The sequence below is a fragment of the Sylvia atricapilla genome, chromosome 6 (genome assembly GCF_009819655.1).
Source record: "Sylvia atricapilla isolate bSylAtr1 chromosome 6, bSylAtr1.pri, whole genome shotgun sequence".
Lineage (NCBI taxonomy): Eukaryota > Metazoa > Chordata > Aves > Passeriformes > Sylviidae > Sylvia > Sylvia atricapilla.
The window spans coordinates 16,788,178-16,799,830 of NC_089145.1; positions in this window are offsets into that span (position 1 = coordinate 16,788,178).

The following is an 11,653-nucleotide window of genomic DNA, read 5'->3' on the forward strand; positions in this document are numbered from 1 at the left end:
CTTGGTTAACTTTTGGGTGCAATAATGACTGAAACCAGTATCTCCATTTGTAGTTAAAAAAGAAAGAATGATGAACTCATGGAGACATGCAAAACATTGTCTAGTCCACCTGGTGCCGTACTGGACTAGGGAGTATTCATTTCAAGGGAAGGAGGAAAACAAGTGTAATTGACAGGAATTACAGCACTTCCTCTGAGTGCTAAAATGTATGTTCACAAGGAGCTGCCTGCTGGACTTTGGCTGGTCATTTGGCCACTTCTGAAGCCATGTTTAAGCTCCAGAGTGATGCTGGGACACTTGGCAATGAATTCAGCTGAAGTACCATTCTGATTGTCCCTGAATTTTGACCCGTGCAAATTCAAATGCATGATTTGTATCTGAAAGCTTCTGCTTCTGTGGAAAAGTGAGGTAGCAGATCAATTTCATCTTAAAAGTTGTTCATTAACATTGTAGGTGATCTCTTTCTTACGTGAACATGAACCGCATTTCAAACAGTACAATAAGTATTTAATAGTATGATACAATATAGTCTATCTAAAGTAAAGTCATGGTTAAAAACAAGAATAGGGATACAACTCCTTTTATGTTCTTTACTAGATCTTAGTCAAATACAGAGCCATTGATCCATTCCTTTACTTCCAAACGCCTAGATAAAGCTCATTAATTGAAAATCAAATCACATTATAACTGAGATTTTAAGGTATTTCATTAACATGACTAGTTCTCCTTCTGTCTTCTAGTGTGTGCATTGTAAAGGAGCAATACATAATGCTTTAAACTCCATTGCAATCTCTATGTTTTACTGCAAAACAGGTAATATGTAACTAGATTAGGATCTGTTTCTGGTCTGTTCATTTCAAAGTTTGAAGTGTCATTTAGAAGAACCCAAGCAAGGCATGACATTTTAAATCAGGAACTGGAGACTGACTTGCTGCAATGTAACATTGGTAAACACCAATATGACTAGGAAGTAAAAGATATTGAGTATAATATCTCTCATTTAACAGTTATCCTCTGGGAAGCAAATCCTTCAGAGAACAACTAAGAGTACTATATTAAGACATTCCTCCCATGGAAAGTCAGTAGAGATCCTGTGCAGAGTTAGTAAAGGAAAAACAACATGCACCCTGTACCATGAGAAGTGCGGACATGGGGGCCAGAGTAGGGTTTGCATGTTGTCTGAACACGTCCAGGATATCTCTGTGTGTAAAAAGGGATAAACACTTAAGCCTCTTTACAGTTCGTAAACACAGACACCACAACTGTGCATGCCAATATTTGCAATTGTTGTTATAGACTAAAACATTGATGTACACACACATACTGGAAGGCATATTTACATTGTGCAGTGGTGCATGTTGCAGAGATCCCTCTGCTAACAGCCGCCAAGGTAAATCCATAATAGGAAATAGTGTCGCTGCATCGACATGAAGTTGCACCTGAGAGAATTTGCTTTTCTCTGAGGCACTGACACTGCAGCACTGTGTTTGGGATCGGCCCTCTGCCTAGAGCTGTGCAATGCCATAGGGCCATTGCAGCACTGTGTAAAGCCAGCTGAAACATGGGGTCTGTTAGGCAGTGCCTTAGTGACCCAAATCAAAAATCAGTCTTTAGAAGCAATTGGTGTTTGCAGGCTCAGAGAAATAAATGGTACAACTAGTCAAAAAGTGGATGAAATGGAGGGCTTTGCTGAGCAGTATCTATAAACTCTCAAAGGAACCTGTTGGTGATGCACAAGCCCAAAAATATCTGCGTTAATATAATCTGGTGGACACAATTCTGCTGAAGGGCACTTTGTTTGTTTGTTTCAATATAAACTACAGACTGTGTATAAGTGGAGGTAGATATGTATATATATTATTACCACTAAGAAGTTTTGTCAGAAGTTCTATTATTAGTGGATCCTTGAGTATATGCCCTTAACTTAAATCAGTAGCAGACTTTCTTATTCAAAAAAAAAAAAAAAAAGAAAAAAAAAAAAAAAAAAAAAAAAAAAAGAAAAAAAGCATGGAGGATATAATTAAATGCATACAAGCAGGCCAAACATGGAAAAAAACCCAAACTCCTTTGGTCCATGTATTATTCAAGACTCAGAGAAATTAACTAAATTCATAGAAGTGGTATAAGAGTTAGCAGAGACCTCTTTAGTATTTCAGTCCAAATATTTTCATTCATATGAATAATTTAAGCTTCTGTTATGTCATCCTCCTTGAAGGGAGAAAATATTGCATGTGAGTATCTGTGTATGTGTGTTCAATCTCTATTGTAAAGTAACTTTTTAAAGTTACTTTTAAAAGTCCTTTTCTATATCCAGCATTTCAGTTCACAAACTTTGGTTCACAAGCCAAAAATGGTACAGCATAAAGACTTAAAATAATGGAAGCTGTTGAACAAAAAGCAGCAAGGTACAAATTTGCCACAAATTCATTTCATTTGGAAATTTGGCTACGGTTTATAAGCATCAAAGGACTGCTATCATTTCTTTAAGACCTTACTCCAGTAGCAGGGATAAGAATCACAATCACTTGGGAGACAAACCTGATGTTCACTTATGTAGTTATTAATGTGAGAATTTATTGTGTTCATAGTTTTTATCATTTTATTTTTATTTTAGTAAATTTTAAGGAGAGCTTTTATTTACTTTTATAAAGTATTATTAAATTTGCAATGTCAAAGCACTAGGAGGTATTGATGGTAAGACGAATCAATTATTTTTACCTCTGTGTCCTAACACTTTATTACTGTGTGTTATTCAATCCTCACTGAATACAGTCAGCAATTTCCTCAGTTGCTTTTCTGTGGTGCCCATCACTGGAGTCCCTGAGAAGTTCATTAATTGTAGTGTATTTTGAAAATACATTTTAAGTACACGGGATGTATTATCTTTGTTTTACATATTGCTACATAAGACATAGTAATTTTGTGGGGCATACGGTCTAAAATCCCTAGGATTAATTTTCAATAATATTTTGAACTGGACTTTTTTTGGTAGTCGCATGTTTAGTATGTCATCTTCAGACAGAACTGTGACGGTCCTACAGTTCTGCAGCTGAGATGTTGAAGTGTCCAGCACAGAATCTAGAAGAAAAAAAATCATCAAGTGTGAAAATTCTAGTTTAAATGAATATGCACAGCATCAAAACTATTCAAAATAGGGGAGAATTTGAATCCATTTCGACATAGTGACATCTGTGTGCCATTTTCACCCTGCAGTGGCCAAATTCTCCAGTGAGAGAGGACTGTGGACTACCATCATGCCCAGAGTGTGAGCCTCGAAACCCTCATTGAACCTCAAATCCGGGTTCAGCTGCCTGCAGCAGGTGTCTGATGTGCACACAGTCGAGTGGAGAGCAGCAGGATCCAATCACAGACTCGGGGTTGTGCAATCCTGTGTACGCACAAAGATGGCACATTGCGACTTCTGATAGCCTGCGCTCCCTGCTCACGTAAGTAACCCTTCCTCAGGGAGTCTGAGTGGGGAGAGGAGAACTACTCATGAGAAATTCTCGTGGGCTCTCTGTTGTAAGTTATCACAGACCGTGGGTTTTAGATATATTCTCTAAATATGCATCACAGAGGTGACTAATTGGTCTTGCATGGTTTGCTAAGCTGAGCCGTCAGACTCCTTATCATTTTGCAGTGCTGAAGTATGATATAAAACAAGAATGCTGTCAAACCTGAGCAGCTAGACTTGTACTGTATTGAACATTCAACTTGTCAGTGGATGAATTGTCTGTTGACCTTTTTATAGACAGTTTTCAGCTTTATTGATCTGAAAAAAATGAAAATCCTTATCTGTTTTGGTAATTTGATGCAAATGGCTGAAAACTGGTGTTGCATGTTCATGTTTTGAAAGTAAGAATCCTGTGGAATGAACTTTCTTACCATGACCTGAAATAACTTGCAGAGTTAAGGATGAAGAGAAGATTATTCTGTTCTTTTCTGTTGCCATCATCAAGCAAATTTTATCCATGGCAGTTTGACTGTCAGTTCTCAGTAGGAGATTGATATTGTAAGCTACCAGTAGTGATTGTTGCAGATAAAGTCGAATTTTGAGCGTGCATCTCTAACTCTTCACCTCCTTTGAGTGCTAACAGTATTTCTGATGATACGAAGGTAGAGTCTGAATCATCAGTAATAATTTGAACAGAGAGAATCATATGTAGATTTCAGATCTGAAACTGATTTTTGTGAGCTGCTGATTAGGAAAGTAAGCACACTGTAGTCATGCTACATGTGACATTCTGTGTGTGGTTAGTTCTAATATATGTGTATGGGCTGATGCCTTTTTACAAATATAGAGTAGAAGAGCTATGATTCCTTTTATACAACACAATAAAGCACATTTATATCTTCTTTATATTGCTCTTAATAATTTAGGAACGTTGTTAAAGTTTCTGGAAATAATTTTGGATACTCTAGATGGAAAACACTGCACTAAAATAGAATTAACAGAGGCAGTAATGAATGCATCAAATGCAGATCTGAACTGAGCATCTTACAAGCTCTATACAGTGGATGCTGAAGAGATTTGAAGAAAGCTTGTCCATTGTTGAACTAATTACATGATCATGGAAATGGATGCAAAAAAATTTTCTGTAAAAAGCTAGCTCTTTTGGAAATTGAAAATCAAGTAGGGTTTCTTATTGAAATTTATCTCAGATTAATGTTGACACAAAGGGCTGTTTTCCATTATTTGCCTTATCAATGCAATAACATTTTTGATAGAGAAAACACTGCCATGAAACAAGAAGACTTTTCTCCTGTGTTCAAAAGAATAAACAAATAAATTACTCTCTATGATCTATGAAAGAAATACAGAAGTTTGACATATGTTTCATAGTAGGCAGTGGGCTCTTAAGCCTTCTAAAGCAAACACGATCCAGAAGGCTGTTCATCTCCATTTTGTGTTTCTGTCCAACAAGAAGAGGAACAGGAAAAGTAAGTTTGCTTTTATGGTGTGGATCCTGCAGTTTTGGAACTCCTTTGTATGCTCATTTGTTCTCTCTGAATCATTCTTGCAAACAGGTGGGGAGCGCTTTCTTTACCTGCAGGTATTGGATTGAATTCAAGGCTCCAGGAAACCCAAGTCTCTTACACTGGTGAATTTCAAAGCAGTTCAGCATAACTCAGTTGGGCTGCACAGAAGGAGGCCTGCCAGTCCCATGCTTTGTTAATGGTATTCCAAAGACTCCATTTCTTGACTCAAAGACTGTAAACCATCAGGTGATCACTTCTGTTGAGTCAGACTCCTCTATATCCCAGACTGTGCTCTCATACACATTTTATCCTGTTTTTGTTGCTGTTGTTGTTGTTTCATGTAACTTGCCAATTTACATTTAGGACAAATCATTTAGGCAAACATCCCTTATTTGGCTCAGAGGTTCCCAATGACAGAGAATTGCCTGCATCTGTTGAAAAGCTGTTTCTGTTGTCATATATTCAACATTGCTAAATGACAGTCTTCCTTTTCTAAGGGAAGAATCAAGGGGAGAAAGCCTACACTGCATACATCAGCAGCTGAAGCATCTCCCAGCTGAACACTAAGTTGGTTTGATGAAAAATTTATGTCAAAATTTGGTTAAAATCAGTTTGACAGCCTTGTTTTTCATACTTAGTTTGAGTTCCCGGGAAATCAGTCCAGTTTTATCCCACACAAGTGAAGGTGGACCAGATCAAAAAAGAATATTGATTGCAGGTGAAAAACAAGAGAAGCCTTTCACTGTGTTAGGAATTGTTTGGGTTGTATGTAGCCACACTGGAGCTGTACAAGAGTCACTTCAGCCTGCTCTCTAGGATCTGTGGTGTACTTCAATTTTGCTGTGTATCAAAAGGTTTAAATTATTTTTTTTCTTTTATGGTTTGTATAGCACTTTGTAAGTACTGGGCAGTTGGTGCACATTACAGCTTGAAGCTCCATCGAGGTAGACCCTCATTTCAACCAGCTTGTCATGGGCCACATTAATTCATTACATTTACACTAGTTAGGCTGAGGAAATACAACATGCAATGCTGTAATCAATAATGTGAAATCATTTTCCCTCCTAGTGATTCCAAGACAAATTGAAAAGTATCACTAAGAGTTCATAATAAAAATTTTGTACATTTTCTCTTATGTAACATTATAATATCATAGATTCTTAAGTAGTAAAAAGAGGTTCCAGTGTATCTGACCTATAAAATCTTGATATTCAATTAAACTTTTTCCACTGAAGGATTCCTTTGCAGATAATCACAAAACTTACTATGCTGTTCTCAAAGCAAAGGCTATTCTCAGCACACCCTCAACTCTTATTGAAGAAATTATTATCTCTGTGTTGTGCAATCCACTAACTTCAGTGGTCCAGGGAGGTGATCCACCTTGACACCTTGATAAGCAGCGTACTTTGACAATCTGCTTTTACAGAAGCTAGGAGAAAATTCCTCGGGTTTAGAATTTGCATTGTTTTAACTTCTAAACTGAGTAAAGCAGACTTGGGGTTTAGGTTTTGGGAGACTTGTTTGTTGGTATTTTGTTTGTTTTGGGGAGTGTGTGTTTTAATTAAAAATGAGTATGTCTTAGCGTCCTAGATTAGAAGTTTAAAAATCAGAGAAATTGAAGGGATGATGGTTTGTACTGGTTCCCACATTGGTAAATAAAGGGATAGGGTAGAAATGCCTGAAAAAGCAGGTCAGAGCCAGAACTGTACATGAGTAGGTAAATAAAATGGGTTTAAGGACACCTTCCCTGCATAAAGAGCAATGACTGTTTTACACTATGCAGTTACAACATGTAAGATTAGCCAGGACAAATCCTATTAAAATCTTAAATACACAACAAGCCTAGCCACTGTCTAGAGCAGTGTATAACAAAGCTCAGTATTTAATAACACTGTCAGGTTAAGTGCTAAGAAAGGGTGGAGTCCAGGGCTATGGCATTGATGAGGATTTTAAGTGCCCACAGTCTGTGCACAAGTTCAATCATTCCTGCCTTTGTCATTCCCTGAAAACAAGGCATTTAAAACTCAGAGCCACATTTCATAGCGTGAAAACAGCGTTTGTTGAAACACTGAAAGTCAGAAACAATGCTTTTGTTGGCAGCCTTCTTGACATGTGCTTATTCAAAGCCAGGAAGAAACGGTGCGATACAGAGCACAGGAGAAACAGCTCCAGACAGATCTCCCTTGCATTACTACTTCTCTTCATTCCAGTAACTACAAAGAATAAAACTACTCACGATGGAAGTGCCACCACACTGTGCTCTGGTGGGTGTGCAGAGAATCTTCTTGTCCCCCTCTCCTGGGAATGCTGGGAGATTAAGGAGGAAAAGTGAAGGGAATGGTAACTGTAGGTAGTAGGCTACCTACATATGTACAATGGTAATGCTGCATCTTATGCTGTACCATATGTACAGTGGTGATGCTGCATCTTAAACTCTGGCCACAAATCCCAAACCAGATTTGCTTACAGCTCACTGTTTCTTGAAGGCATTGCAACTCCGGTTAAGGTGAGCTAAAAGAGTACCATCTGGAAATGGAATTGAGAGGGACTGGGCTGAGCAGGAGAAGTTTTGGACAGACTGCTTCCTTCATGTGTCACTACCATCATCTGCAAGATCACAGAGCTTAAAGAGAAGGTTCACCCTCTACAGTGAATAATGTATTTAGAGAGTTTGCAGCTATCTCGATTATTGCCAATTGGTCCTTACATCCTCAACACCTGGAGTCTGACTAGCATACCCTTAGCTGCATTATTTGGGAATAGCTCTAGGTCTTTTATATTGCTAGCAGGAAATGTAATCATCATAAGAACCACTGGTAGTTACAAATTGAAGTCTGATTTGAAAATCTCTCTAATCAGGATGAAACTGCAGTAAAAATTCCTGGCTACTGACATACATAAGGATGTGTAGCAATGCTCTGGAAGCATAAGACTTGCAGGCCTACCTCATGTTAAACGGGAAGTAAAAGGATGCTATTTTACAGACCTGCTAACTGGATATTATAGCAAACTGTGTGCACTTGCTTGGCTGGTTTCTGGTGTCTATTTCCCTTTGCAATTTCTAAATACTTGTTGCCCATCCAAGGTGGATATCATCAAGCAATGGTGTTATCAAAACCATGAATGAAACATTGGATGGCTTTATGTCCAGAATAGATACTGATTTATATGTTCATACAAAGAACTAGAATGATTAGCAATATCAGTATAATATATAATGATAACTTGCTATATTAATTTAATCAACTATTAATTTATAGAATTCCTATCTTAGCAATTTCCCATTCTCTTAGGTGTTAGCGCAAAATCTGTGCTGTTTGAGTATGTCAGGGTTGTCAGGGTTTGTTTTTTTGGGGGGGTTTTTTGAATGAAGAGCAGATTTTATCATGACAGTATTTTTAAACAAAATATCGAGCAAGTACACAGTCACAGAGATTGCCAAAAGGTTGTTCTGTTTAGTGCCAAAACACTAAATGAACAATTCAAATCAAGCATCGTAGAAAACAAAGACTAACTTGTTTAACCATTATCTAAGAGAACAAGAACTACAGCAAAGAATACAATTTTGTAGTTGGTTTCCACCCAGAAGTGCATGCTTAATACTAAGCTGTGCTCTGCAGATAGGTGTCTGAAAGAAAATATCTTATGTTCAGTAAGAACAAAGTAGAGAACTCTCACTTTATTTTATCTGAGATTAATTCAAATCTTTTTCTTGACAGCAACCATACCACCCATAACCACACAGGTCCCAAATTTGGAATTCTTTTTCAGCCAAAATGTCTTGTATGAAGGCTTACAAGGTTAAATCCATTTGTTTCCGCAATGACTGTAAAAAATAAAATTGCACTTTCACCCAGAGAGGTCTCCTGGTTCATCTAATGTGGATAGAGTAGTCATTTATTCCTGGTGGGTGTTGTTGTATACTGAGGAGCTTAAATATGCTGAGCTGAGCACCAGCCTGCACGTATGAGGAGCATGCCAGTTTACACAGGGCTTCTGCGGGTGTCAGCCAGCACCTTCTCCACAATGGAAGAGACAAATATTACTCTATCTGTCACAGGGCCTTGGAAACAACACTGACTACCAAGAGCTTCACTCTTGGCTGGCTAAACACAGAGCAAAACACCTGAAAGGGCATGTTCTTGTTGAGAACTGTGGTGCAGCAACAGCAGGGAATTAGCAGAGTCCTCAGAAATCCGTGTTAACCATGTGCATGTCACAGGTTCTGTCCATAATTTTATTCTCTAAGATCAACACATTTCAGGCAGGAAATTTAACTCCATTTTAAACAAAACAGCTCTAGTCAGGTTAAAACCTCTGGTCTCTGAAGTATATCCTGTCTTTATCTGCAGTAGAATCTTCAATTGAACTAATGAAATATATCGACCCTATAGTCCCTGTAATTAGTTATATCAAACTTCTGTGCAATTTTTCCAGTGGTCTGTGATTGTTTGGTGGCTGTTTGAGACCATGGATACTTGCAATGTGCAACATCCTGTTGACAAGATCACACATTTTCACATCTCAGAAATGTAGTAATTTAAATTCTGAAAATACTCAGATGCTGTCCCAGTAACATTCAGTCCAAATCAAGCCTTGGTTCCAAGTCCCATTTCCCACTTGTTAGGGAGGGATTTGGCTGATGACTTCTTACTATAGCTCCTAGCAGCAGGGCTACAGGGAGACAAGAAGACTGCAGCTAAAGAAAGGCAGAGTCCCACTTTAGCTTCTTTTCTGTGCTGCCAAGTAGTGAAGTGGGGATTCAAGGAGCAAAGGTAATGTGACAATGGAGTGAGGATGCTGAGGCAGTTTGTATGAAAGGCTCCTTTGGTGCACAGAGGGGGAAAGGGCCATTTTTTGAGTTAGTTAAGTCAGAAAATAAGGGAGGAAGATTTTTACCTTTCTCATTATTAATCATAATTAATTATTATTATATAAATTAATACAAGCTAGTACAAGTTAAAGATTAAGTTCTACATTTGCATGAACTTAATGAGTGATGGTTGTGGTTAGGGGTACTTATTCTGATAATTATTTGTTTCAACAACCAGCTTCTAGATAACTTGTTTGTATCTGCCATATTTGGGAGTTACAGAATGTTAGTCTACTTTTTTTCTCAGAATCACGGAATCAATTAGATTGGAAAATACCTCTGAGGTCATCGAGTCCAACCTACTTGTTTGTTTTTCCATATTTGTTCAAGGTGCCAGCTGGGAAGTGGCTTCTCCTAAGTTTAGAAAGTAACACTCACCCTACTGTAAGAAAAAAAATATGTTCTATTTCTAACATGATTGTTACATTGGGGAAATGATTGAAAGTGATGGTTTTCACACTATGATGCCATTTGGGGATTATGTAAGATAGTCAGATTTAATGCTGTTTAAGAGGAAAACAGGATTAGCCAGTTCAGGCTCAGAATTAAAGAAGAGGAGGAGCACAGCAGAGATTTCCATGTCAAAAGGTGAATTTCCTGAAAGTGCTACACATCTCCACTCAATTAAGTACAAGGATGCTGGAGTACTTAGTGTTTCACCTCTGTCTCTTTTTTTGTGTAGCAACAAGTAGTAGTTCAAAGGATTGGAAGGAGAGCCCTAATCACCCAAACTGTGAGGCAACTAGGAAAACTGCCTCAAGGGACATCGACCCTGCAGATCTGTCGCTGAAAGAGGGAAAAAAAACCCATCTGGGTCTCAAATAAGACAAAGTGAATATGTAAACCTTAGATGAATGTTTTCATGTGAAAGCATAGAAAGGTATTGCATGGAAATGCAATTTTTTTCATATGAATGATGGGATGAAAGTAGTTTTTTTCAGAACTCCTAAAGATTTCTGATTTCATCTGCTGTTTGATTATATAGATGAAGTAAAGAAGGCAATGTCCTGGATCAGCTAATACTGGCTTTTTCTGCCAGGTCAGACCCTCAGAAACCCTGTGAAATTGTTTCCTGAGACATTTGCTGATCTCATTTAATATATCTTTTGATGACCAGACTTCCAGAGGTATCAGACCACTGCAGTAGCTCTGCAGCCATGCAGGCAACAGACAGTAACCTTTGCAAAGCTGCTGCCCCTGAATCCGTTACTGAATTTTTACAGAGAGTGATTTGGAGGAAATTCTGTTGCCAGTATTTAATATTTTTTTATATTATGTAGTAGTGTAAGACTTAAAAATAAGATAAAGATATTTATACTGTGCATGAGTCCTTTGGGAAGAATGAAAAAGTCTCTTTAAAGGGGGGGGTAAAAAAAAAAGCAGGTGAAACTAGGATCTGAGGTCAGTTAAACTTGTGAATTAGACCTGGTGGAGTAATTATTAGCCAGTTCAATTTTTAATACATAAGCATAAACCCACTGACTTTGATATATAAGTACATAGCATTAGGTTTGCTTTCAGCCCGTTCTGTAGAGAGGAATGCTCATTACATCAGTATATAGATAATTTTTAAACCAGATATAAGGCTTTAGGTGGGATAGGAATCCTTTATCCCAAATTCAATGTATGTGAACATCTAGCTATAAAAGATCCATATTTCTTGTAAATGATGTCCCCAAAGGGGTTCACGTTGGTCCCTTAATTCCCCTTGTTTCAGAACAGAGCTTGTGCTACACTTCAGTCTCACACTTAAACTCTCTAAACACTTGAGTTAAAACAAGAATTCTAGCTCGGTGTTTT